At 47.0% G+C, this 26,924-nt stretch overlaps 1 protein-coding gene and 1 long non-coding RNA gene across 3 annotated transcripts in view; both read right to left on the reverse strand.

Moving 5' to 3' along the window:
* LOC132235798 (uncharacterized) overlaps nucleotides 1–26,924 on the reverse strand; it is a 458,887-nt gene that overhangs the window by 88,117 nt on the left and 343,846 nt on the right. The window lies entirely within an intron of this gene.
* The window catches only part of FGF1 (fibroblast growth factor 1), a 90,295-nt gene that overhangs the window by 49,505 nt on the left and 13,866 nt on the right, over nucleotides 1–26,924 (reverse strand). The window lies entirely within an intron of this gene.

Below are 26,924 nucleotides of genomic sequence, written 5' to 3' on the forward strand. Positions count from 1 at the left end.
GCTGGATAGTATTCTATAGTGTATATGTACTACATCTTCTTTATCCAATCATCTATCAGAGGACACGTTGGCTGTTCCCATGTCTTGGTCACTGTGAATAATGCTGCAATGAACATAGGGGTGCATATATCTTTGCAAATAAATATTTTTGAGTTTTTCAGGTAGAAAAAAAGAGGAGTTGCTGGGTCATATGGTAACTCTATTCTTAGTATTTTCAGGAACTGCCACGTTTTTTTCCATGGCCAAATGCACATTTATTAAACCATGCTATAACTGGCACAATCCCCAGTTGGTTCTGATTTGCAGAGTTAAGAACCCCTGGCCTGGAGAATGGAAATCTCTCCAGCATGTTGCTACCCAAAGTGGGGTCCTTGGACCAGCAGCATAGACATCACCCAGGTACTTGTTATAAATGCAGAATCTCAGGCCCCACCCCAGGCTTACAGAAGCAGAAGCTTCAGCTAGCAAGATGCCCCAGGTGATCCGTATGCATATTATTAAATTTCAGACGCACTGAAATACAGAATTCCTGAAGAGTAAGTGCATTGAATTTGGCAGGCTGAGCCTGCTGTATCTGCAGGACACTGAGGTGGGTGTGCTCCTCAGACAGTTGGAAATGTGGTTCTGAAGCCACTTAGGAAGAGAACTCAAGAGGATATGAGTATCTTCACCAAAATGCTCATTGTGGTTGGAGCAGGGGCTTGGTGAGGTCATCAGTGGAGAGAAGAGGACAGAATTGGTGGGCGTTGGGGACTCCCAATATGACTGTGAGAGAAGGGAAGCTGAGTCAAAGAAGAAAAGAAAGAGACTGATAAAGAATGCTTATGGAAGTCAGAGAAGGAGACAGGGTCAAGAAAGGGGCGACCAAAAGTATCAGAATCTGCAGAAGAGTCAAGAAACATAAAGATCAAGAAATGATCATTGAGTTCTGCTCCCACAGATGGGTGGATGGGGAAGCCAGGAGAGGGGAGGAAATGCTTTAGTCAGTGGTGACGAATCGGAGGCAGCGAGTCCACACCACCCTCCTGGGAAGGACTGTGGTCAGTCACACTAAGAGAAAATCATGTCTTGAGGAAGTAAGAATGGAGAGAACTGGAGAATGGAGAATTTTCTCAAATGAGAGACCTGAGGATGTTTGTCAATAAGAAGAAACCTACAGGAAAGGGACTGGATCAATTGAAGATCAAAAGATAGCTTAATTGTAAGACCAGGTCCTGGAGAGGGTGGGGAGAATCAGATTAGTTTTCCATGCTTGTTAAGGTACAGACTGACCTAGGCAGGCACATATACCATAACATCGGGCTGCCTTCAGGGAAGGGAACGATGACCAGGGGCGGCTTTCCTTTTATTTAAGAAAAACAAAAAAGAAGTAGCGAGAAACGCCTGTGTGCACTCTACCCAGATGTAACAAATGTTAACGTTTTCTCAAATTTAGTTCAGATTTTTTATAGAAAAGAAATAGAACATTGGAGAGAAAGTTGAAGTTCCCTTTGTTTCACTTTTTCATAATATTTCTATCTCCTCCTCCAAGGCAACTACTATTATGGTGTGTGTGTGTGTGTGTGTGTGTGTGTGTGTGTGTGTGGCCAAGACACACAAGCAGTGTGCTCTGTATGTATAGTTCCACAATTTGCTTTTATTCACGCAACATTATATCTGAGGCTATCCATTTTGGTGTAATATCTGTAATATTTGTTGTATAAGTAAATTATGTAAGTTCTGACCATTCCAATTGCCTACATTGTATTTGCCTGCATTCTCTAGGGATGGACACTTATGCTGCCTTTAGCTTTTCACTATTATCCAAACTGCTGCCATGAACACCCTTGCACATGGAGAGGCTTACTTTTTACTGTCCACTCTTTTGAACTGTTTTTTTTTCTTTTTACCATATTCATTTATTTTATTTTAAATAATTCTTTATTGTTGAAAGTATTACATATACCCCTTCTTTTCCCCCGTTTCCCCACTCCAGCCACCCTCATCCCCCCCTCCTCCTGGCCCCAGGCCATCAGTACCCTATTGTCTGTGTCCATGAGTTAAGCATATAGGCATTCAAGGTCTTCGGTGGATTACCTCCCACCCACCCACCCTCCCCCGCCGTCTGAGATTCTGCACTCTGTTCCATGCTTCCATATCTCTGGATCCACTCTGTTCATCAGTTTATTTTGTTACTTAGATTCCACATATGAGTGCGATCTTGTGATACTTGTCTTTCTCTGACTGACTTGTTTCACTTTTTAACAGGTGATTTAAATACACACAAAAAATGATTTTCTTTTAAATCCCACTGATTAATGTTTCTCAAAGTATGATCCAGGGAACAGCAACATCAGAATTATGTGGGACATTGGTTATAAAATGCAAATTCCTGGGCCCTGGCTCAGACCTACTGAATCTACATGGTAATAAATCTTCCCAGGTGACTCTTAGGCATCCTCCAGTTTGGGAAGCAGATAGGTGATGGGAGGAGGAGTGTGCAAGGGGAGGGATGGAGAGTAGCATTAATTGACAGCACCACACTGTCAGGCACTGTGCTAGGCATGACATTTAAAGTAGGAGGGAGAGGACCATGAGGATTTATCAAGATAACATGTGCAAAAGGTTCAAAAGGTCAGCAAAGGTGAACAGTCTACGGAGTCCACTACTTTGTGGCTGTGTGCCCTTGGGAAGTCACATAACCTCTCTGAGCTTCAGTTTCCTCATCTATAAAATGATGATATAATACCACCCACCTCAAAAAAAATTCCGTGAGGATCAAATTACTTAAGGCACATAACTTGCATATACATTTTATAGTTTGGCTCCTAGCCTCATTATTTGAAACTATGGCCGAGGTTTATAGTCACTAGATTTTGCTTTAATATCACATTACTGATAGAGATCCTAAATAGGTAGCCCTCTATCACTCTATTCTTCTCATGGGAAAATAGGATCAACACATACCATCAGCTACAAGATGCAGGTTCTGAAATGTACTAAAGTGGAACATGGGAATTTCTTATGTTGGTGGGGGCGAAGGGGGCTAAGTCAGAAGGACCAACATTTTAAAGTGTAAATATATAGCTGAACGCACATGCTCATTCCTAGCGGGCACACAGGGCAAGCTATTCCCCCTGGGAGCTGAGTGTGTGTCAGTGGAGGGGCCGTGGTGCATCACTGTCCACACCTCCTTCCCACAGGCCCCCTCATTCAGGCAAGGCCCGGGCTCAGAGGGGCGAGGGGACCAGAGGCGAGGGGAAGCTGCTGCGTGGGCCGGGGATGGCCTGTAGACCAAAGAACACACCAAGATAACCAGAGGTGTCCAGCGCCCTTCCTTCCTGAGTCTCCACCTGCTTCCTTCCTGTGACTTGCTTCCGCCAGCAGGAGCCTGATGTGTCCCCGCAGCCGAGGGGAGTGGACAGGAGCCTGGCTGAGCTCACACACACACACACACACACACACACACACACACACACACGCGCGCGCGAGCTCCGAGTCCCAGCTCCGCCTCCCGGAGCTGTGCCACTTAACCTTATTTTTAAAAAATTAATAGACTTTATTTTTTTTAGAGCTGTTTTGGCTCACAGCAAAATTAAGAGGAGGGTAGAGATTTCCCATAATGCCCCCCGTCCCACACGTGCGCAGCGTCTCCATGATCAACATCCCCACCAGAGGGATGCATCTGTTACAGTTGGTAAACCTACACTGACACCTCATGATCACCCATTCTTTACATCAGGGTTCACGCTGGGTGTTGTCCATTCTAAGGGTTTGGACATGTGTGTACCATTTAGTATCATTCAGAGAAGTTTCACTGCCCTAAAATCCTCCTTGCTCCACCTCTTCTCCCCTTCTCTCCGCCCCGCCCCAACTTCCCGGAACCCACTAATCTTTTTACTGTCTTCATAGTTTTGCCGTTTCCAGAATGTCATACAGGTGAAGTCATGCACTATGTTGCCTTCTCAGATTGCCTTCTTCCATTGAGTAGTATGGGTTTAAATTTCTTCCATGTCTTTTCATGGCTTGAGAGCTCATTTATTATTATTTTTTATCATTAAATGATATTCCACTGTGTGGACACGTAACCATTTTTTAGCCTCCGTCTCCTGGGCTGTAATACAGGGTACTGGGTAGTACAGACGGGGAGAATTCGTGATAATGCTCATCATGCAGGGTCAGTAAGCGCTCTCAGTACCGGACACTGTACTAGATGCCTCTTCCTGAGCTATACCTCATCCAGTCTTTCCGGGACCCTGTGACTTGGGTACTATGCCCAAACCCATTTCACAGATGAAGAAACCGAATCCCAGGGAGGTTAAGGAATTGCTTGAGGCCATGGATCCTGGAAGGGACCGGTCTGGGATTCGAACCCAGGCCTTCTGACTCCAGGTCTGAGTACCGGGGCTCTAACCTCCCAGGAAGGTTCTTAACAGTGTCTGGCACATAGTGAAACATGTCATCAAGTGTTGCCCTTTATCATGGTTAACATTTTTGAAGTAGAGCCATTGAAATGGTAAGGTCACAATTGTTTTCGAATGAGAAGTATTAGGCACTGACATGTTCAGAAATTACCCAGTGCCACCCAGCAAATGGGCTGCAGAACTGGCGCTAAAAGCCGAGGGTAATGGAGCCTCCAAGTTGCTCGGAAGAGAGCCCCGACTAATTTATAAGCTGACATCATTGAGTGCTTACTGGATCGGTTACCTCACTCAGTGCTGCGACAAGTCATTTTAGGGAACAGAAGTGACCCAGGAACGCCAGCCCTGCTCCCCACACTCCCCTGCGGCTTCTCCCATGTTGCCTTTCCCCAGCCCAGCTCCCGCTCCCCATCTCAGCCGCAGGCCAGCATTGAGCCTGGGCACATGTCACAGCCCAGAAGCAGCCCAGGAGCCCAGGGCCTGTTCAGCGTCTGGCATGAGGTGTGGGTGCCGTGGCAGCTGCTGCAGCCCTTCCTCATCGTCCCCGGGCAGGCAGCCTCGGCCTGGGCACCCCTGCTCACCCCTGTCCCCTCCACTTCCTTCTGCCCTGGATTTCCAGACAGAGTCAAAAATGGGTTCACATCAAATAAGATGTGTTTTCTCCCAGGGTAATTTTCCATTTATAGCCCGCCTTCCTCGGGAGGCGCTGTCCTCCTTCCTCTGTCTCATTTTTTTCTGGGTATTTGGGGATAAACTCTTGGTGGTTGTTTTTGAGCCTTGTGGTCAGCAGCCCAGCCGGTCACTCATTCAGAATGTCTCCAGAAAGCCCGTGGTTACTCTTAGAGGAGTTTATGCTAATTTCTGTGGCCTCTGAGACCTCATATGTGACCTGGGCCAGCGTGGCCCTCATTCACAGACTCATCCTGGTGAGATGATGAGGATGATAATTACAGCTGATACTGACAGCACACTCCTTAGTGCTACAGGGATTCACTCCCTCCCACAGGGTAGACGATGCTCTGATCCCCTTCGCGCCAATAGGAAATGCGTGCACAGAAGTGAAGGCCGTGGCTGACGAGGCCTTACGTGGGATTGGCACTGCTGACCTCTCTGGCCCAGCCACCCGGCTCTCCCCCTCCAGTCCCAGGCTCTGGCCCCAGCTTTGCTTTGGTCCCTTGATTACAGCCTGTGACCTCCTGCCACAGCTCCTCTGCACATGCCCTCCCCTCCCCTCCCACCTAGACCACTGTTCCCTCCACCCTGATCCATCTTTCAATCACCACTGCAACTTCTTCAAGGACGTCCTGCCGGACCCCCTGGCCAGGTGCCCCATTAAAACTCAGGTGGCAGTTCTCGTCTGGGTCTTGTTCCAGCCCATACCTCCACGAGAGCGGAGGCCGCCAAGTGCCGCCTTGTGCATGATTCTGTCATTGCGTTCACCTCCCTGGGCTGAAAGGGTGCATTTATTCATCCGTCTCATCCCTTGGCCTGTGAATGTCCTGAGCGCATGTCTGGGTCTTTTTCTAACGCAGTGCTCAGGTCAGTAAATATGTGCTGAGTTGAGTTGAATGAACTGGATTTAATTGAACAGTGTAACTGGGGAAAGAGCACCTGAAAATTCAGAACTTTTGATGGAGCGAGCCCATAAAATACAATCGTTCAGAACCGTGGCTTTGGAAACCAGGAGTGTTTTTGGAGAGAAGGTTAGCTTTTTTAAAAGCCGAGTTTGCGGGTATTTTGGATAGCAGGCTGGAAGGATCCATGACTTTCCAAAGAAGCATCGTATTACAAGAGAAGGGGGGAAGAAAGGATGTCTGCCTCTCCAAGTTCATCTAAAGTTTAGTAAAAGTCAGAGAGAATATAAATAACCAGTGGATCTCATTGGGAGCTGTGTTGGGACTTGACTTTTCACAGCCCTTGACCTTGCGTCATCCCCTTATCTGTCTGGGATGCCCTTGCCGGGTTCCCCAGCTGTCATTGCTGTCTTCAACTCCACAAAGGCGGTGGTCGGGTTGCAGGAAGCACCCCTTTTTGGGGCCGGCCTTTTCCAGGACCTGATGCCCCTCTGCCTGGGAAATGGCTCCCACACCCCAATGCGAGAGAGAAGGGGCCGCGCTTGCCTGGAGGATGGGCAGGATGAGGCGGGAGCTGTGGGCTGCAGGCTGGGCCCCCCAGCAGGGTTTGTGAACCCTGTGCCAGGTAACCGCAGGCTGCCACATCCAAACAGGGCCCGGCCTCCGCGCTGCCCACCCTGGCTCCAAGCAAAACAGGCAGCTGTTTGGAAAAGCTGTTTTCTTTCATTCTGCCTCCTCCTTCCTATCCTAACAGATTCTGAGCGTGTTGCTTGGAGGATTGAATAGCCCCTTTTAAGAAGTTAGAAAGAAGCCATTTCTGAATTGAGAGGAGTAAGCTAGTTAAATTTAATAGGAGCAGGACGTGAAAGATTAACACGTAATTTGAAAGCACCTTATTGAGGCTCCAATAACCCATTATGACGCTCTTAGATTTCCAAGCATTTTGCAATAAGTACACTGCCTAATTATTACTTACGATGGATTAAAGCGACACTGTCGTCATCTTGTCCCTTACTGTGATCCTGCTCCTAGCACATTCCCTGGCACATACTAGGTGCTCAGCAAATATTTGTTAAATGGATAGAGGAAATATGAGGCTGACTGAAGGTTCTGACTGCATTCTAGAGTGAAATAGAAAACCTCAATCTTAACCATGTTTTGCTCAAATGCATTGGGTGAGGACACCCAGAACTATCTGCCCTTCTCCTGTGGCTTCCAGACCTAGTTCCCCCCTGTCCAAAATCATGAATGCATCCCCGACAGTTAAAAGTAACTGGAATCCAGTGACTTAACTCAGATCTAAGGAGGCTATTTTTTGAAAACAGTAACCAAGGAGTCATTTTTAAAGAGGAGACAAGTTCTGTGAGACCTGAAAAGATAGCACAAATGTTGAAAAAGACCATCTTGGGGTTTCAGTGGCTAAGGCAGAAGATGCGTTGAAGTTAGAATTGGAATAGCTTTCTAGACACTACAAATCAGACTTCTCATGCCTTGGTGGGCGAGGCCCGGGCAGGTGCAGTGGAGCCCGAGTCCAGAAGAGGGCGCTCTGAGCTAAGTGTGCCGCCTGCGGGGCTGAAAGCCAGGGCCCCTGCAGAGAGGCTGTTGAGGCCTCCTCTTAGCTTCTCCTGCGTGTTTTTGTGTTCTCTGTAGGATGAGAGAGGGTTTTCCCCTCTCAGGTGGCAAAGAATGAACTTCTGAAAATATAATTAAACCGATGATTTCACAGATTAAATACCAAATCCCAGGGGTATAATCATGTTTTAAAAAATAAATTTAATGGACTTTAACCTTTGATCTCCCTGAAATCTGTGAACAAATTTCCCACACCAGGACTCTTTTCACATGTTTCATTGGGCCCTAGGGAGTCACTGCCTTCTTCAAATATTGACTCTAGGACTAGAAGATGGATGGCCAAAGGAGGGTAGAGGTAAAAGTTCTCTCTCTCTAGATATTTGATTCATGACTAAGAGTTACCTATTCATAAATACAGCCCTACCCACAACATCTTTTTAAAAAAATTTCTTTATTGATTAAGGTATCTTGATTAAAAAGAAAGCTCTATAGGGTGGGGCGATAGTAGGTTTACAGTTGTGAGTATGCAAAACACAGAGTTTATTCTTGTATTATTATTTATTATTGCATTAGTTTCCACAAGAACAACTGTAAACCTACCTTTGCCCCACCCTGTATACTTGTCAGGTGGAGATCCTTTAAAGCTTTGTTTTCCATTTGCAAGCTTCCTTACACATACATCTTCCCTGCATTTTTCATTCCCAGGCTCGAGGGAAGAGCAACTTCAACAAGTCCTTTGAGAAAACAGCACACTGTGTGCAGATCTGTGACTGGCAGGTCTAGTGTTAAGAATTTGTCCTGTGGAAGGACTCACCAGTGCCCAGAGATCAATGAATGCAGTTCACTGCAGCACTGTGTGCAAGAACAACAACCTGGAAACCATGTGGCATCAGTAATGAAATGAGAAAGTGAATGCTACAGCCAAGCAAATACTGGGCAGCCATGAAAAAGAGCTAGTGTGTACATAGACGAGTGGGGGGAAAGAAGCTCTAGAATGATATGCATGAATTATCCCTTAACTGATTCTAAAAATTGTATGTCATACTCCTTCCACCAAAACTCTCCTTAGAAAAGCTAGGCCATGTTCTCTGACAAAACCAGGGTTGTAAACATATGACCCGGGAGCAAGATGTGGCCGGAGGCTATCTGGTTTGCTGGAGCCACCACTGGTTGTGGTTGTTCTTAATTGATTTGACATTTACCATTTGGGAGATTTTGCCTAGAACTCCCGCTGTCTGGCTTCTCTTTAACCACCAGAATATCTGGCCCACTGCACCCACCTTCATCTCATGGCTGGAGATGCTGCAGCCTGAACTGGGGTCTCCACACCCCTCTCTCATGGACTTTCCTGCATTTAATCCCATTCTAGGCTGTTCTCCTCTATCTGGTTTCAACAGTAGCACTGGCTTCTGGGTCTTCTGTCTCTAACTGCCCTTGCGTGGCATCCTGTCCCGGCTTCTTTCCCTTTAGCCACCCTTTGCAGTCCAGCATCCCTCAGAGCCTGTCCTCTCGGCAGTGTGTGCACTCTTTCTCTCCCTGGTGCCCTTGTCTACCTCAGATTCTGCCCATGTCTCCCAAATCCCAAATTGCCTCTGCCTTAATTAATGACGGGACGGTGGTTACAGAGTATCCCAAACAACTGGCCTTAGTCATATTCCCTTTCCCTCACTGCCCACAGGCATCTCCCAATGATTCAACCTAAATATTCCTTACATTTTTATTTCTTTCCTTCCCTACCTACCATCAATGTCTTGGGTCAGGCCAACAGAATCTTGACCCCTATCCCAGCCAAGTGCTTCTAATTTTTCTCTGTGTAGCTTCTTCTCCTCACCTCATCCACAACATCTCCAGCCTTGTCCTCCCAAACCACCAATCTGATCATGTCCCTTTCTTGCTCAAACATCCTTCATTATTCGTCGCTGCCTGCAGGCCAAAGTACAAACCTTCATTCATTCAGTTAACAAACGGAGCGCCCACCCTATGTCAGGCCTTGGAGATATTTTTGTGAAAAAAGTTGTGGTCCCTGTCCTAATGGAACTGCATTGTACCTGGCACTTTACAGACAACACCACTGAATTAAAGGACAAAGAAAGACAAATACAGGGTCGAGGAGCCAAGAGAGGGAATAAAAAGTAAAGCCAACTTTAGAATAAATGGTCAGGTAAGATGCCTTGAAGAGGCAACATTTAAGTTGAGACATTTAAGAAGAGAGGCGCAGAGAGATCTGGGGTAGTTCATTGCCTCCTTCTCATGCTGAACTCTCTCTCCGCTCCCCTTCCCTATCTACTCTCACTGCATGCATGCTGAACCAATGTTTAGTACCCGTATATACTGTACTAAGGGGGTGCTTCTGCCCCAAGTATGAACTTCTCAAAGGAAAGAACCGCCTGATTTATTTGGGTCCCTAGTGCCTGGAATGTGGCAGGCTCAATAATTGTGAATGAAAAACTAAATGGATGGAAGGATGGATGGATGGATGATGGATGGATGGATGGATTAGTGGATGGATGGGTAGATGGATGGGTGGATGAGTGGATGGATGGATGGATGAATGGGTAGAGAGGTGGGTTGGCAAATGGATGAGTGGAAGCACATATGCTTTGGGCTGAGCTGACTATAATATCTTTGGAAACAATTGCATAACTAGCAAAGCTGAGGCCTTGAGTTTACTGGAGCTGGCTTGTGCCTGGGGAAGACTGGCTATGCAGAGTTCTCACTCGGGTTTCCTACTTTGGTTACATGTCATGTTTCTATTTAACCATCCTTATTATTGTGAAATGGGAGAGTTTGTTTTTTTTTACAAATACAGAACAATAACCTTTAATAATTTTTCTTCAATAAAAGCTCCTAGCCAGCTTTTGCTTAGATTCCACGGGGAAGTTTTAGGCAGGAGAAGTGAGAGGCAGCATACACAGTGCCACAAGCACAGCCTCAGCAGCTAGATCACATGTTCACATACTTCTAACCACTTACCCACAGAAGATGCTGGAAGCCTCACCAAGCCCTTGATTCCTAGTCTATGAAATATGACTAACAGCAAATGGTTGTTGGAGAATTCATTGGCACATGTAAGAGTGAGTACAGCACCTAAAACAAAGTAAGGGCTCCAAAACCGGGTGGTGCCACTGTTAGAGGAGTGATGTTTCTCTAGCCCAAATGCCTCCAGACACTTCTTAAAAATCATAGCCAGCCCTGCCTGCTTGGCTCAGTGGTTGAGCATCCACCTATGAACCAGGAGGTCATGGTTTGATTCCCGGTCAGGTCACATGCCCAGGTTGCAGGCTTGTTCCCAGGTGGGGGATGTGTAGGAGGCAGCTGATCAATGATTCTCTCTCATCATTGATGTTTCTATCTCTCTCTGTCCCTCTCCCTTCCTCTCTGAAATCAATAAAAATATATTTTTAAAAATCATATCCAGCCCTAACCAGTTTGGCTCAGTGGATAGAGCGTCGGCCTGTGGACTGAAGGGTCCCAGGTTCGATTCCGGTCAAGGGCATGTACCTTGGTTGCGGGCACATCCCCAGTAGGGGGTGTGCAGGAGGCAGCTGATTGATGTTTCTCTCTCATCAATGTTTCTCTCTCATCAATGTTTCTAACTCTCTATCCCTCTCCCTTCCTCTCTGTAAAAAATCAATAAAATATATTTTTTTTAAAAAATCATAGCCAAAGGTGACAAAGGAATGCACTTTGAGCTGTTTTACTGATTAAAGAAGAGAGATTCTCTTGCCCAGATGCTCCCTGACTCCATAGCAGGCCCTAGAATTGGACACAGACCAGCCACACTCTCAGGCTGAGGTGAGGTTCCAACAATGTCCCTGCTCCCACTGCCCTGTGTTGGGCTAGTTCACTGCTGTGCTAACCAGCCCAAACAGGCCCAGTGGTGGGCCACTGGCTTTCTCACACAACATGACTGCAGTTCCTCTTCGCTTGCCTGTAATCTGGGCTTCCTCACAAGACCTCACCTGCTCGGTAGTTGAGAAACAGCTTCAGTTTTATCCAGTGCAAGAATTTAAAAAGCCTGTTAAGTCCTGCTCTGCCCCTGAGATCCCTCCATCTACGACCTCTCTCCCGGCCCCTCTTCTGAGTATCATCTCGCTGTAAGAGCAGTGGGGTAACTCAGCCTTTCCCTGGAGGAGTCGAGATGCTCACTCAGAGGCCTCTGGAGCCCAAGGTCTTGGTGTGGAGCCCTTTGACTGCCCACCACAGCCTTCATGGCTCAAGTTGAGGTCCTGGTCTCTCATGGCTTGGTCAGGGCCAAGGGCGGCTCCTTGGCTGACCAGCATTTGCTGGCTGTGGGCCCCGCTGGGTCTCTGCCTCCCCACCCAGGTCTGCCCCTGGCCTCTGGCTCTTGTCTCAGCATCCGCATCACACAGGAACAGCAGGAACCCCTGAGTACAAACTACGCTCACTTGCCACCAGATCACACCCATCCACCCTCTCAACTCTCTGGGACTCCCCCATGTTGCAGGGCCAGCTGCCCTGCCCTCAAATGCCCCCATAGAGTGGTAGAAACTGCACAGTCTGTCTGCCAGAGTCGCCCTCACTATGCTAAAGGGGAGCTCAAGCAATTTCGCAAATGTCTCCGCAAATCTGGGCGGTTGAGCCAACTGTCCTCTCTCTTTATTCTATGTTCCCCCTCCTTGTCAGGCTCCAGGCAACAGGCCTCCTGGCCCGGCCTCTAGGAAGGGAGGCTCCAAATGGAACATGGTTTAAAGGCAGCAGGATAGAGTGGAAGGGATTAAAATACATTGCTTTATATTTGCAAAATATTCTCCCTCATACAACCATTCCCTGTCTAGGCCTGTCATAGCTAATAGAACCAATGTCCTTCCAGGCACGTTTCTCGGCTTCATTCTTGGTTATGTTCATTCAACAGTGGTTACTGAGCGTCCATGATATGCAGGCACTGTCTGGGAATAAGGCATAATACGGATGTGGTCATCTGTACATGAAAAGATGTTTAGCATCATTATCCATCAGGAAAATGCAGATCAACTGTGAGATATCATTTCACACCCACTAGGATGGCTATAATCAAAAGCTGGATAATAACAAGTGTTGGCAAGGATGTAGGAAAATCAGAGTCCTGGAATTGCTGGTGGTAATGTAAAATTGGTGAAGCCGCTTTGAAAAATATTTTAGGAGTTCCTCAAATGATTATTCATAGAGTTACATATGACCCAACAAACTGACTCCTATGGATAGACTCTAGAACAGGGGCGGGCAAACTTTTTGACTCGAGGGCCACAATGGGTTCTTAAACTGGACCGGAGGGCCGGAACAAAAGCATGGATGGAGTGTTTGTGTGAAATAATATAAATTCAAAGTAAACATCATTACATAAAAGGGTACGGTCTTTTTTTTTTTAGTTTTATTCATTTCAAACGGGCCGGATCCGGCCCGCGGGCCGTAGTTTGCCCACGGCTGCTCTAGAAAAATGAAAACATATCATACAAAAATGTGAATACTGTTGCTATGAACATTAATGTCCATCAATGCATAAACAAAATGTGATATATCCATACAATGGAATATTACTCAGCTATAAACCGGAATGGAGTACTAAGAACATACTACAGCATGGATGAACCTTGAAAACATTATGCTAAGTAAACGAAGCTGGTCACAAAATACTATATATTGTATGATTCATTTATATAAAACATCCAGAATAGGCAAATCCATAGAGACAGAAAGTAAATTAGTGGTTTCCAGGGGCTGGGAGAGGAGGGAATGAGATATGACTGCTTGCAGTGATTCTCAACCTTCCTAATGCCGTGACCCTTTAATACAGTTCCTCATGTTGTGGTGACAACCATCAAATTACTTTCGTTGCTACTTCATAACTATAATTTTGCTACTGTTATGAATCGTAATGTAAATATCTGATATGCAGGATGTATTTTCATTGTTCACGACCCACAGGTTGAGAACTGCTGGCTTAGAGGGTGTGGGGTTTTTTAGTGTGATGAAAATGTCCTGAAAACAGGTAGTGGCAATATTTGTACAACTCTGTGAATATATTAAAGGCCATTGAATTACACACTTTAAATGGGTGAATTGTATGATATGTACATTATATCTCAATAAAGCTCTTAAAACATGTTCTCATCTCATTCTCTAACCAACTCTTCTTCCCAGTTTCTTAGAGCTTCTAGGACAAATATGAATTCAACTTTTAGTCATTTCAAGATTTTCTCCAACATATTTAGCATCTAAGACTAGGTGGCTAGACATCAATTTAATAATTTTTTTTACACAGTCATTTTGTAGGAGAAAGTAAGCTCCAAGAGAGCTTGAATTTTTGTTTTGTTTATTATTCTATCTGCCATGCTTAACCAAGCACTGGCACACAGTAGGGTCTCAGTAAATATTTGTTGAATGGGTGCCTTCATGGAGCATCCATCCCAAATGGACACAAAAGCCCATCAGTGCCTGCTAATCATTCATTCACAGAGCATATATTTATGACAACAGCCTTGCTGTGTAAGGAGTGAATGAGTGAAGCAGACATATCTGCCCTGGGGGAACTTAGAGCAAAGAAAACTATACTGAGCTGGTTAGCACTTTGATCAAACAACTGGAAAGAAACATCCAATAAGGGTTTACAGATACTGAAAGTGTGAATTTTGTTAAAGTTCCCCTTAGTGGGACTTGGTGGGAAGTTAGGCTGAGTTGAGACAGTCATGCAAAGAAAAAGAAGAGAGATTGTGAAAGATAGAAGAAGAGTGAGAAGAAGGGGTCATGGCGGGGGGAAAAAGAGAGTGGGCGTGTCCCAATAGAATACTTTTGCCTTTTTAGAGGCATTTCCAAGCTGTGATTTTAATTTCTTATTGAAGTGGGGAGTAATATTGGGAAAGGAAAGTGCCAAGTCCCATCCTTCATCTCCAGTGCTGGGAAGCCTTTGAGAAGAGACGTGAAGGGAAAGAGTGACTCAGTGGCTGGGAGGGGAGGGAGCAAGGGTGTTTCCAAGAGATGATGAAGGTTTTGTTAAATACAACTGCCTTCTTCATGGTGGAAAACTATGGGAAGGACAGCCAAGAAGTCAAGACAGAGGGCGAGGGGATACGCGATGATGACATAAGTTGGAAACTCAGAGGCCAGCTTGCAGATACAGAGCACACAGTGGATGATGGAGATCTTGAGGTTAAAAATTAAAGCAAGAAAACTTGTCCAGTTGGCTTTTTCCACACATACAACCTCCTTGTTTTCCCCTTACTTTTATTTTAACCAGCAAGGATGCTAGAAGAACTTTAATGAGGAAGAAGAGTGAAATAGGACTGGGAAGTGATTAATACACAAAGATGTTCTTAAACAGGCCAGGGTGGAGCCAAAGAGTTAAGACATGGGAGGAGGCAAGGAAGATGTGGGAGAAGAAAGTTCAGGGTCAAGGATGATGTTACAAAATCTGGCACAAATCACCAACTACAGTTTGGAAAAGGGTAGAAATGGGTCAGAAGAAGCTTATGAATTAGGAAGTGGATGGGCAGAGCTGAAAAGATCATCCTGAACTTGTAACCTGAAGATGCATCCCCAGAGTTCAGGGGGAGCTTGAGACTCCGAGTGAACCCAGTCACAGATGAGGCTGTGAAGAGGAACAAGGCAAGGTTTTGTTTTCTCTGGAGTCAGGTGCCTCCATTGTGTTTCTGCTTGGCCCAGCAGGCTGTCCACCAAAAGGAACAGATGACAAAGGTGTCCTCCCATCCCTTTCAACGGCAGCGTGGTTAAGGACAGGAATTTCGGTGCAGGAGGTTGCGAGGACAGATCCAGGCTCGCAACTCTCTAGCTCTGTCTCATTGACCTGGGGCACAGGCTCTGCTGCTCTGAGCCCTGTGTCCTCATCTGTATCGCAGGGGTGTTGAGAAATGGCTGATGTTGGGAGGAAATGAGATTGTAGAGGCAGACCTCTTGGCACAGAATAGCACTTAAAGTATTTCACCAAGCCTCCGAGGCAGTTTTCTTTTGGTATTTTAACAGCTCTAAAACCAGGATGTGCAGCATTTTTTTTTCCGTAGTGGCACATAAAATAATGGTGTATCTTACATATCTTATAAGGTGTGGTGTCTTAGATTTGATAAAATATGGAAGTAGACATCCAGTAAGTGGCGGTTGAGGTGTTGTGTGGTTGTGTTTCCTGTGCTAGATTCCTGGCTCATGTCTGGGGTTTTCTTCTGCTCTTTAGGCTGGTTGGGCCTTTCTCTGGGGGACAGGAGCCTGGGCCCTGGAGTCAACCCCACTGAGGGCAAGTCTTGACTCAGCTACTACTTGTCATGAGACCTGAGCTAGGCAAGGCATGTTTTTCTCTTAGAACCTCATTTTCCTCCCCTCCACAAGGGGGATAACAAGGTTACCTGCACTCATAGGGCTATTGTGAAGATAAATGAGATAAAGTTATGTAAGTTGCTTACTTAGCCTGGTGCTGCGTTGTATAAACATTAAATGAAGATGACACAAATAAACAATAAGATTACATAACAAGATGGCATTTCCTAAAGAGGGGTACTATTATTCCTGAGGCACCCCAGGAGCCCCACTATAAAATATCCACCTCTGACTCTCAGTGGGGAGGGACCTGAGAACCCAAATCAGCCCTCCTGAGCTCATTGGTGTCTAGGACTGCAGCCTCCCCCGCCTCCCCTTGAACCCCTCCCCTCCCCACCTCTGCCCTGCCACCCTCCTTTCTGAGCTAGCTTTCCATCTGCCCGGCACTCTCCTCCTCAGGACTCTGGATACTTTCCTTCGGAACTATTTGCCTTGGAAAGAAGGTTGGCTGCTGCCCCTGGAAAAGGCCACCACAAACCCTGGCTGGGGTTTTCTCAAGCAACGAATGTCCCAAGACCTCCCCCAACAAGGCTCTTCTCTGTCCCTTCATCTTCCTGTCTCCTCTGGTGCCCTTGATCGCTCCCCCCAGCCCTCTGCCTCTGTTCTTGCTGGAGTCCCCTGTACACACAAGTGACCCAAATGCAAATGGCATGTTTTTCTCAAAGCCTCTTACCTCTGCCTAATAAGTCTGTGTGTCAAAATCAATCCAGCTTTCTTTTTGACACATTAACGACTCACACACCCACAGCCTCGCCATTCTTCAGGTTCCCCTTGGTCTTTCCCTCCCAAAGCTCTCCGTGGTCCTGAGAGCATTGCCCAGCCTTCCTTGGCAAGCACAGCAGACAGGCGACAGGCTTTGCTTGGGGAAACTGCAGAGTCTCCTGGGTAAGCGGGCTCTGCCAAGTCCATCCTTGAGCGCTAATCGCACCGAAGATGGAACTCCCGACTTTTCCCCAGGTTGGCTCTCTGGCAAACCTTTCTTTTCTGAGGTGAGACCCCCTTCTGCAACCTACCTTTCATAACTGTCCTGCCTTGCCACATCAAGCCCAGTGTCAGCCCAACCCAGACTTTCATCAGTAACTTTGCTGGCTCACCTTCAAGGTCTGGTGTCACAGGGTTGGATCAGGAGCAGCATCTGGGCCCTGTCCTTTGGGGAGGATGTGGAAATAGGACTTGTCGCTGGATGTGTAACACAACAGAGTGACGCTCGTGGCTGAAGGAACATGCCCAAAACTCTCAGCTTCTCAGAACTCCTTTCTGCTCACTTAAAAGTCTCAAGGAAAGGATGCAAAGTGCTAGATGGGGTGGTGTAAGGTTTCATGAAAAGCAGCAACATTGTGGCACCGTTGCATCAGGGTAGAAAGCATGGCGTGTTAGACAAGATCCCCCACATTTACTTAATTATCGGTCTGTCCATCTGCCTGTCTGTATATCTTCTGACCTATTCAGAAAATAACCTGGGGAATTTAAGCCAGGGTATGGAGGACAAGGTGGCATATAAAGATATCTACGTGATTGCAAGACAAGCCAAACTCCAGCCAAGTGAAGAAATTAAGAGAGAAAAAGCCACCCTTCCTTGTCCCTCCTGAGTCACTGGGGAGAAGCAATCAGATGGCAGGGGTGGACATTCTCCCACTACCAAATGTTCTGTACTATAGGTGTGTTCTGGGGGAGTCTTTGGAAGGTCAGAGTGCCTGATGCTGTCAGGCTTTGGAACCTGGCCATCACTCCTACAGGCTCTCTGGGCATAGCTCTTGCCTCGTTCATGCCCAGAAAGGAATGAAGGAAGCACCCTGGCTGGCCTGGTGGTGGTTGCCTGGGTACAGCCCTCTGGAAAACCAGCCCTTTCCCTTTGCCAACCTTCCCATCTCAGTTCTCCCCTCTGGCTCTCTTCTACCTCCTTGGGATGCCACAGAGGTCCTGCCCACCTGAGCTCACAAAGGCAGGTCTGTCTGGAGCAGAGCAGGGCAGGCCCACGGGGAGGGCCTGGGCTCCACACCACTTTCCTTCCTTAAGGAAACCAATGGGTCCAGTCCAGTGAGGCGGAGAGAGGGTGTTCCCCTCATTAACTAGCTCCTCGCAGGCGCAGGCAGAGGCAGTGGCTGTGTGCGAAAGGAAGGTTTTCTGCTTTGGGCTCCTGGTCCTACAGGGCTGTGTGCATGAGGCACGTCACCACCCAGATCAAATCAGATTACATTAATCTGGATTCAACTAGCCTTCATCTAATCCTTTGCCACTGACTCAGTCTGAAATGTTTAGCTTTCTTTTGAAAAGTGCCTCTGTTTCCTAGTTACTATGTGTAAGGAAACAAGCGGCCACCTCTCAGCAATTGCGATTTGCATATGACCTTGAGGAGCCTGCTCTGGGCTTCACTGGGCTTCACTGTCCCCGTTACTCCACTGAGCCACCCCTATTGAGGACTTTCAGCACAAGGGACCTGACAAGACACAGTAAGGAAATAAAGGGGGAGTTGTGGTCCAAAGCGTGGGCTCTGACGTCATGCTTCCTGGACATAAGTCCAGAAAGTCAGATCACCTCTCTGAGCTTTAATGACTCCACCTGTAAAATGAAGCCAGGGGCAGTGCCTGCCCCACATGTAGGGCATAAGGATGCAATGAAGCAACTCCAGTAGAGCACTTAGCATGCCACCTGGCATTCACAGGGGCCAATGCTGGATTGCCTTACAATGATGTGTTATCTATGACTTCTAGAGCCATTTTTATACACTGTACACATATACTCAGATTTTTCTGAGCCTTTTCCGTAGTTAGACAGAAATGGAAAAACCTGGCCTGGCCGTCAGAAGTACTTTTTCATATAGGCTCCCCATGATGGCAGTTTAGAGAAATCCCTACATAATTCCACTAAGATCGTACACATATTTCAAGAGCCATGAATTAGGAGGAAAAAGTTTCCCAACACTCAACTTACAAACTCAAAGAGCATCTGTTCACTTTCTCATCTATCATATTTTTCTGACCCTCTGAACAGGCCCCGACAGTATTGAGATTAAATGAATATACTGATTTATTTCTCACCAGCCTGCTGTTTGTAAGGAAAACATACATTCAAGAGATGTAGTCAACATGGTTCAATGAGCACCCACTATGTGCCAGCAGGGAATCTGGGTTAACAAACGGCGTATGCTACATGAGTCAGATTAGTTCCTCCCGTGGCCTCTGTTTTCGGGGTTATATATTTTTTACTTTGTTATATAAAACTGAGAGCAATTCAGAATTGATGCAGACAGTCCTGCTTTCTTTGCCTGCTTTGTTTTTATTTTAGGGTAGACAGTTATAAAACACAGCTGGCTAAATGGAAAGGAAGGCTACATTGCTTATGCAGCTGTGAACAACAGAATTTAAATATAGTCTCTCTACTCCAACAAACCTGGTTCTTGGCAAGAAAGGGAAAAAAGACTTAATTGGGGTTGTTGTTTTTTTTAACACTTTAGACTTCAACACACACAGACACACACAAAGGTAATATAGCCAGAGCATATGTTGAGTGATTTTTAAATTCATTTCCCTTAGACCCCGCAGTGTAGGTTGGGAGGGAGTTGTCCAAAGCACTGTGCTTGTGAGGAAATCTCCCTTCACCTTCATAACAATAGTCATCAGTGTTTCTGAGCATCTGTTCCGTGCTGGGCAGGTACTCAGGAGAGCTGTAAGGATTTTACCTCCTTACATCCTCTGAGGTGTGTGCCATTTACACATGGGGAAACGGAGGCTCCAAAAAATGAACTTGCCTGGGGCCACACACTGCTTAGAGGTAGGATTGGAATTTAAACCCAGTTGTATAACTTCAGGACCCATATTTTAGCCACAACTGGGATTTTTCTTAACTCACTTGCATTGTGGTAGAATTGCACCAAAAATATATTTGAAAGGTGAGTAATGACAAGGACCTGGGAAAATGGGAAGTACTCTAAATGACATCTCTTAAGATGTAAGTGATACTGAAGGATACATGCAAGAAAGATGCTAGTTGGCCTACCCAAGAGAACCCTAAAATTAAGTGTCTTTCTCCTTTTTGTATTTCAGTATATTGTTTAATGTTCTTTTGTCTTTGATAATGATAAAGCTATGCATAAATGATTTGAGGATATTCAATACAGAATTATTAATAACTAGAGGCCTGATGCACGAAATTCATGCAAGAGTAGGCCTTCCTTCCCCTGGGCGCCGGCACCAGCTTCCCTCTGGCACCCGGGACCCTGGCTTCCCTCCCAGCCCCAGCTTCATCTGGAAGGTCATCCGGAAGGACTTCTGGTCTAATTAGTATATTATGCTTTATTATTATAGGTAGTGACTACAAACTGAATATCCAATAACAGAGAACTTATTAAATACATTATAGAGGAATGTGCTGCCACCATTAAAATGTCTATCTTAGAAGAATTTTGAGAGGCATGGAGCCCACCCATGACATAGTGCTAAGTGAGGAAGTAAGTTAAAGTCTATAAATACAGTATGATTCCACTTTTCTGTATACACACACATATGCATAGATAGGGGGGTAGACAGACAGACAGACATAAAAAACACAAGAGGAATAACTGGAAAGGCATCAATATTACCAGCATTTTAACAACGATTATCTCTGGATGATGGATAAATTTTCATTTTTAAAAATGTCTTCAATTTTATGTTCATCATTGCTTACATTTCCTATAATGAAATATTACTTAAGTATGTAAAACAATTTTTAAGTAACACATACGCATCAACTCAACAATGTCATTACATGTTGGATGGTCTCCTTCAGGTCTTATCTGTGCAGGTCTAAAAACACAGTAGTGATGAAAGCAGACAGCAGCCGAGCCTGGTACATAGAGAGGCGTCGCTCCAGGGGAGGCCACCGACTCTGCCTCTTTCCCCACTGATGTCACAGACTTCCCTCTCAGCCTCAGCTCTGACATCAGTAAAAAGGATTAAGAATGGTACCTACCTTATCAGCTTTGTTGAGGATTAAATGAATTACTTCAAGTAAAGTGCCTCAAAGTACACAACAATATTAGCTGCTATTATTATTGTTGTTGTTATTATTGTTATTACTCTATGTAGAATGGCTGCATTGCTGGACTAGTTCATGTTCCATCTCCTTCCTTCAGAAGAGCAATAGCACAGTTGTATTTCTCTTGGAGAGCAGGGACCACTTCAGGTCATTCAGGCACATACAGTCAGTCACCTGTGAGTTTTGCACGTAGGTGAGATCACTCAGTCACAGCCATTTGGCCTCATACCCCAGCCAAAGCCATAAAGGACAGAGAGAGCTGCCATGGTTCAAAGAGAGACTGGAGTGTTTATGCACCTTTAGAAAACCAGGGGAACCAACATTGGATAAAGATCTTAATTGTGTTTGGAAACCTAATAAACATGACTAGTTCCAGGCAATAGGATAGCTCCACTCTATTGCTTATCCTGGCCAACGCTATAACTCTGGGCCGGAGTGTTCTATTCTGTTTATAAGCGTGAGATACTGTGCTATGAGCTTTTTGGAAGGAGAATGTCTAGTAGCAGGCTAATTCCTGAGAGAGCCAGCCTGTTTCTCATTGCTTCCTCCAGCCTCCGCCGCCATCACCTCCTTTCTGCATGACTCCCACGTCTCCTAACTCATGTCTCTGCCATCTTCCTGCCCTCTTAGAGTCAACTCTCTGCCCAAGACCAAATGAGGGTCTTCACATGTCAATCCTGGCATGTCCCCTCCAGATTCTAATCCCCCAATGGCTTTTCACTGCACTCAGAACACATTCCAAACTCTTTGCACACCTCTTCACCCCCATCTTGAGCCCCTCCCCCCGACCTTGCCCACTCTGCTTGAGGTATCCTGGCCTTCTGTTGGATTCCAGGACATACACTCATGTTCACTTCAGGGCCTTGTCGCATGTTCTTCCCTCCACGAAGATCGTCTGCACCCCTCCTCTCTGCAGGCAGGGCGCCCCTCATTATCCTGGTCTTCAGTCTGCGTCACCTTAGAGAGGCTCACTCTCTCCATCTATTTCTAACAACTTCTCTTGTTTCAATACCTAGGTTGTTACCTTTATAAACTAGATCTTATCACAATTTCTACTTATTTTATTTACTTGTTGGCTTACTGTGTGTGTGTGTGTGTGTGTGTGTGTCCCCTCTCCACTGCCCCAGTAGAATGTAAGCTCCTCTAGGGCAAGGACCATATCTGTCCTTTGTTTTTGAATTCCCAGGGCAGGGCCCCTCAAGGAGAAGGTGCCCAATAAACATGAAAGGAAGAGAGGGAGGGAGGAAGGCAGTCTCCGAAAAGGGGGCGACTTTTCCAGGCTGCCCAGTTTCCCGTGAGTGTGGGCAGTGTGTCCCGCTCAGCCCTAGCATTACCGTGCAAGTTTAAAAATAAAACCCTGGCTGGAGTGGGAAGCCTTTAAAGAGGATGGGAGAGAGATAATGAGAAACATGAGCGGCCAACGCAGGCCCAGCAGGATGTGGGACTGGCCAGGAAGGGAAAGGGACCTGACCAGGGGGAAAGTACTGACTTGGGGCTGCGATTGACGAATGTCAGATGTGCTTAGAGGTTGTCGTGTTGTTTTTTTAAAAGGTGTTCTTTACAATTCCTAAAACAAGGGGCTCTACACCGACATCTGACTGCCATGCCATCAGAAGAAGAGGGAGAGGCCTGGAGGTAACAGAGGTGACGCGGCCTGATTTGGCTCAGCCTGCCCTGACCTTCCCCAGGGTGCATCCCAGCGTGGGATCCAAACCTCCCACCACAGTGGAGCCCCAGCCAGACATCCCAAGGTGTAGCCGCCTTCCAAGGGCTTGGCTCGGTTCTGGGGCAGTGCAACGCGGGGAGGGGAGGGGAGGGTCAATGGGTCACCAGAAACAACTTGGACATCGCCTTGGAAACGCTCTCCCCCACTCGCGCTGCCTGTACTCGGACCCACCCAGAACCAGCTGTGTGCTTAACCCTCAGGCCTCAGTGGGAGGTGGGGAGGGCTCTGGGAAGGGTCAGATGGGTCGGGAAGAGGTCCACCTCCTTAACCGGAGACCATCAACCCTCAGACTTTACTTGGTAAGAGGTCTGGCGACACAGGCGAGCAGCAGGCTGACAACCCATTTCTGAGCCTGACCCTGGTGGTGCAGGGAGGGGCAGGCTGAGTGTGGGGCTGCCAGCACCCCCTCTCCAGACTGTGACAGGGACCCCATCCCACGCAGCTCTCTGTGCCGCTCTAGAAGCCAGGGGGTCTGCTCATGGTCACCTGGTGCAGGGAATATTCACAGCCTCTAAACCAGTGGTCACCACCAGGTTCTCCCCACATCTGCAGCTCTGTGACGGTCAGGAGGGCCACAAAGGGAGGGAAGGAAATAAACAAGTACCTTGAGAGAGACAGCTGGAGCCTTCACACCACCTCTAGGGAACCTCCACAACCACCCCTGGAAAGGTGCTCTCCACTCTCCCTAGAGAAGGAAACCAAAGCTCCAGAGGACCAGTTCCTTACCCAAGCTCACTGGGGAGGGGCGGAGCACGGTGCAGCCCACATGCTAAATGTCGGTGCAATTTCCACAGCCCACCGCAGGCCATCCCTTTCATCCCGGCAGTCTGTTTTCAAATGATTTAAACTCAAAGCCCAGGGCTAGGGCCGGGGTGAGAGCCTGAAGAGCTGCACCCATCCCCCTGGATGGGTGGCTGGGAGTCCCAAGCCTTTTTGTGAGCCCAGTAAGAGCAGCCCGCTGAAGTTCACGCTGCTTTCCTTGGTGGTTGGAAACGCCGGCAGTTTAAAGCTGCTGCACCAGGAGCCTGTGTCTGCTCCGCGCTTCAACTCTTTAAGGAGCTTTTGCTGTTTTGCTAGTTCGAGGTTCCTGACATGAGGATTTTAAGTGCTGGACAAGCACAGGCTGGTCATTGTCCCTTGGAACAAAAAACACTAACAAGGAACAGCAGGGCAGTGGGTGACCTTCATGTCGCAGGATCTTTTTTTGTGTGTTTTGTGTTTGTTTTAAATGCATTCATATGGAGGCTTCCAAACAACCTTAGCCAGACTCCAAAGCTTGACAGGAGTCATGATAATTACTACTTTATTGATAAAATACTATGCGCTATGCATTGTGTACTAAAACATTGTGGGTGCTTTACATGTCTTATCTCACTAAATTCTTAAACCAACCCTGTGGGATAGCAACATCTAACACTGATGACCTGACACTGACATGCGTTATAGACTTCCCCTGTATCAACTCACACCCGTATCCTATTGTTCCTGTCAACAACCCTAGGATACAGGTGCCATATTATCTCTATTTTCTAGAAATGGAGAGGCTTTTAACTTGGCCAGGGCTGTGGAGCTATTGAGTGCCAGAATTCGAACCCAGTCTTCCCCCAGGGCCCATGCTCTCAGTTCTATGCTGTCCTGCCAATACACCCCACAGACCGTCACTCTGAAATCATGACAGGGTAATGGGAGATGGGTCAGAATTGGAACTGTCAGGAGAATTCCTGCTCTCCCCTGTCAGCTCTCTTTCCAAACTTGGCTGCTGCTTCCTGAGCCCTCAGCAACGACATCCAGGACCGACTTGGGAGAAGGGCACCAAGTTTTGTTGGCCAACCTAGTGGAGATTTTATCCTTGGGAAGGAGCTATTCTGAAGCCGACCTGCATCTCCATTATCACCTCAAACATCAAGAAACAAACAAACACAAAAACCCTCGGATGGAGGCGTTTAGGAGGAACACTGGCTCCTGTGGACACTGCCCTGTCACTGCAGGCCAGGAAACCTGAGCCCACTCCGCCTGTGACTCCCAACCAGGGAGGTGTTCTCCTGCTGTGTAGACTCTAGGGAGTGATTCTGGAATATTCTCAGCTTTCCCCCAGTTGCCAGTTTCTAAATTCTGATGGAAGTTCTGAGGAAGGACAAGAAGAGCCTCATTTTCTAGAAGCTCTTTATGTCCCCAGAGGTATCGGTGCAGCACTTTGCACACATTGATTAATCAATGCCAACTGCCTCTGCTATTCCCATCAGACTGATGAGGGGGGCGGAGGCGAGCCCTCTGTCTGCCTCCATGGGTGCGAGGGCCGGAACACCCTACATCAATGACTCCCTGCTGGGTTCTCGGCATCACTTCTTTGCCTTTGATGCCCATCAGCCACACTTTGGAGAAGAGGTTATTTTCAAGAAGGTGAGAAAGCTGCCAGGAGGCCTCTTTGGAAATAAGTTATTCATCTCTCAGCATGAATAATATAACTAAGCAGATCATGGTGTCCTGGGGGCTGTAGCTGCCATGGTCTGGCCCTCGCCTGCCCCTAGAGCTCTGACTACCCCCCCCCACACACACACACATGCACACATGCACACACGCACACACCTGCTTCCTTGGGGATGACACACTTCCTCACACCATGGAACCTTTGCACGTGCTCTTCCCTCCCCCTGAAACAGTATGCCCTCACCCAGTTGATGCCTCCTGACCCCCCAGATCGCACCCCTCCTCTCCAAAGCTTTTCAGACCCCCTGACTGGGTCGGGCCTTCTCATATGCTACTATGGACCGCTCAGGAGAGTTACCGTGTGATTGATGTTGGCAACCCCATCTGGCCTCAAACTTTCATTAGGTTGGGACTAACAGTTCCAGTCTCTGCTGCAGCCCAGAGTTTACCATGCTCCCTGGCATGTAGGAGGTGCCCACAAAAGAGCTGAATGAACCTGAAGTGGTCATTAATGGCCCCCAAGTATCCCAGACCCCACTCTCTCTCCTCTTCCTCCTCCTGCCTCTTTTTTTTCTTTACTTGCCCTTCCTTCCTTCCTCTTCATCCTTTCTATTCATTCCTTCTTCCTTCCTAGGCCTTGGGCCTACCTGTAGCTCCAAAGAACATTGTTTAAGCCAACAGAAAAGCACTGAAAGTTAAAGAAAAAGAAAAGTTGCGACAATTTGGCATAATGCGTTGGCCTTCAACTTCATCGCCCCCAAGTGAGGGACTAGAGAGGGAACCCAGGTTCCTCCCGTAGTAGTTTTCTGGGGCTGCTGTAACAAGTACCAGAGATCCACCTTCTTCCTGCATCTTTTCACGTCATCTTCCCTCTACGTGTGTCTCTGTGTCCCAATTTCCCCTTTTCAAACGGACACCGGGCATCCCTAATGACCCCATGTAAACTTGATTACCTCTTATCTCCAAATAAGGTCACATTCGGAAATACTGCGGGGTTAGGGCTTTAACATGAATTTGAGGGGGGACAACGTTCAACCCCTAATACCTACCTTCCACTGGCCATTGCCCCAATCCTTTTTGACTTCCTGAATGAGGTAAAAGTAGGAAAGCACAGGGACACGTCATCTTCTGAAGAAATTGCATGGGCGTCTGGGAACCAGGGTGAACAAGTTAGGAATGTGAACCGGAGAAACATCCACAAGTGAGAAAGAAGAGTTGACTGGACAAAGACCAAAAACTACTCTCAGAGACTAGTCTAGGGGCTGCACACCTGCGCCTTGGTCATCTGCCAGTCCTGAGTTCATATCCCCAATCCGCCAGTCACTAGCAGTCAGACCTTTCCCCTCCCGTGTAAAATGTGGATAATAACAGCACCTCACTCATGGGATGGCTGTGAAGATGGAATGAGGGGATAGCATATGTGAAGGACTTAGTGCTGTGCCAGGTACATGATAACGCAGTATGCAGTAGGTGTGCTGTCACTGTTATTATTATAAGTAGAGGTCTAGTCCAAGAAAAGTGGTAATTCAGGACAAAAGTGATGACAACAAAGAGGCTAACTGCTGTGTATTCAGGCCACACGACTCTGTGTTCTCATTAACAGTAATGAAGACAAAGGAACCAGAACAACTGTCAGACCTGGGCGTCCACAATGGTGGCCTGTGGACCAAAGCATCAGAGATACTCTCCCTACTCAGGAAATGCAGAACCCTGGGTCCCTCAGGAACCTAGCTGGATTATGGCAGGACCCAGAAACCTAATTTTTAAGCAAGCTTCCCTATAATTCTTATGCACATTGAAGTTTGAAAACCCCCAGACTGGACCACAGGTCCTAGAGGGGCAAAGGTGAGTCTTGTCCACTAGAAACCCCCACATCTACACAGCCCT

This window comes from Myotis daubentonii, chromosome 5 (genome assembly GCF_963259705.1).
Source record: "Myotis daubentonii chromosome 5, mMyoDau2.1, whole genome shotgun sequence".
In the NCBI taxonomy this organism is placed as follows: domain Eukaryota; kingdom Metazoa; phylum Chordata; class Mammalia; order Chiroptera; family Vespertilionidae; genus Myotis; species Myotis daubentonii.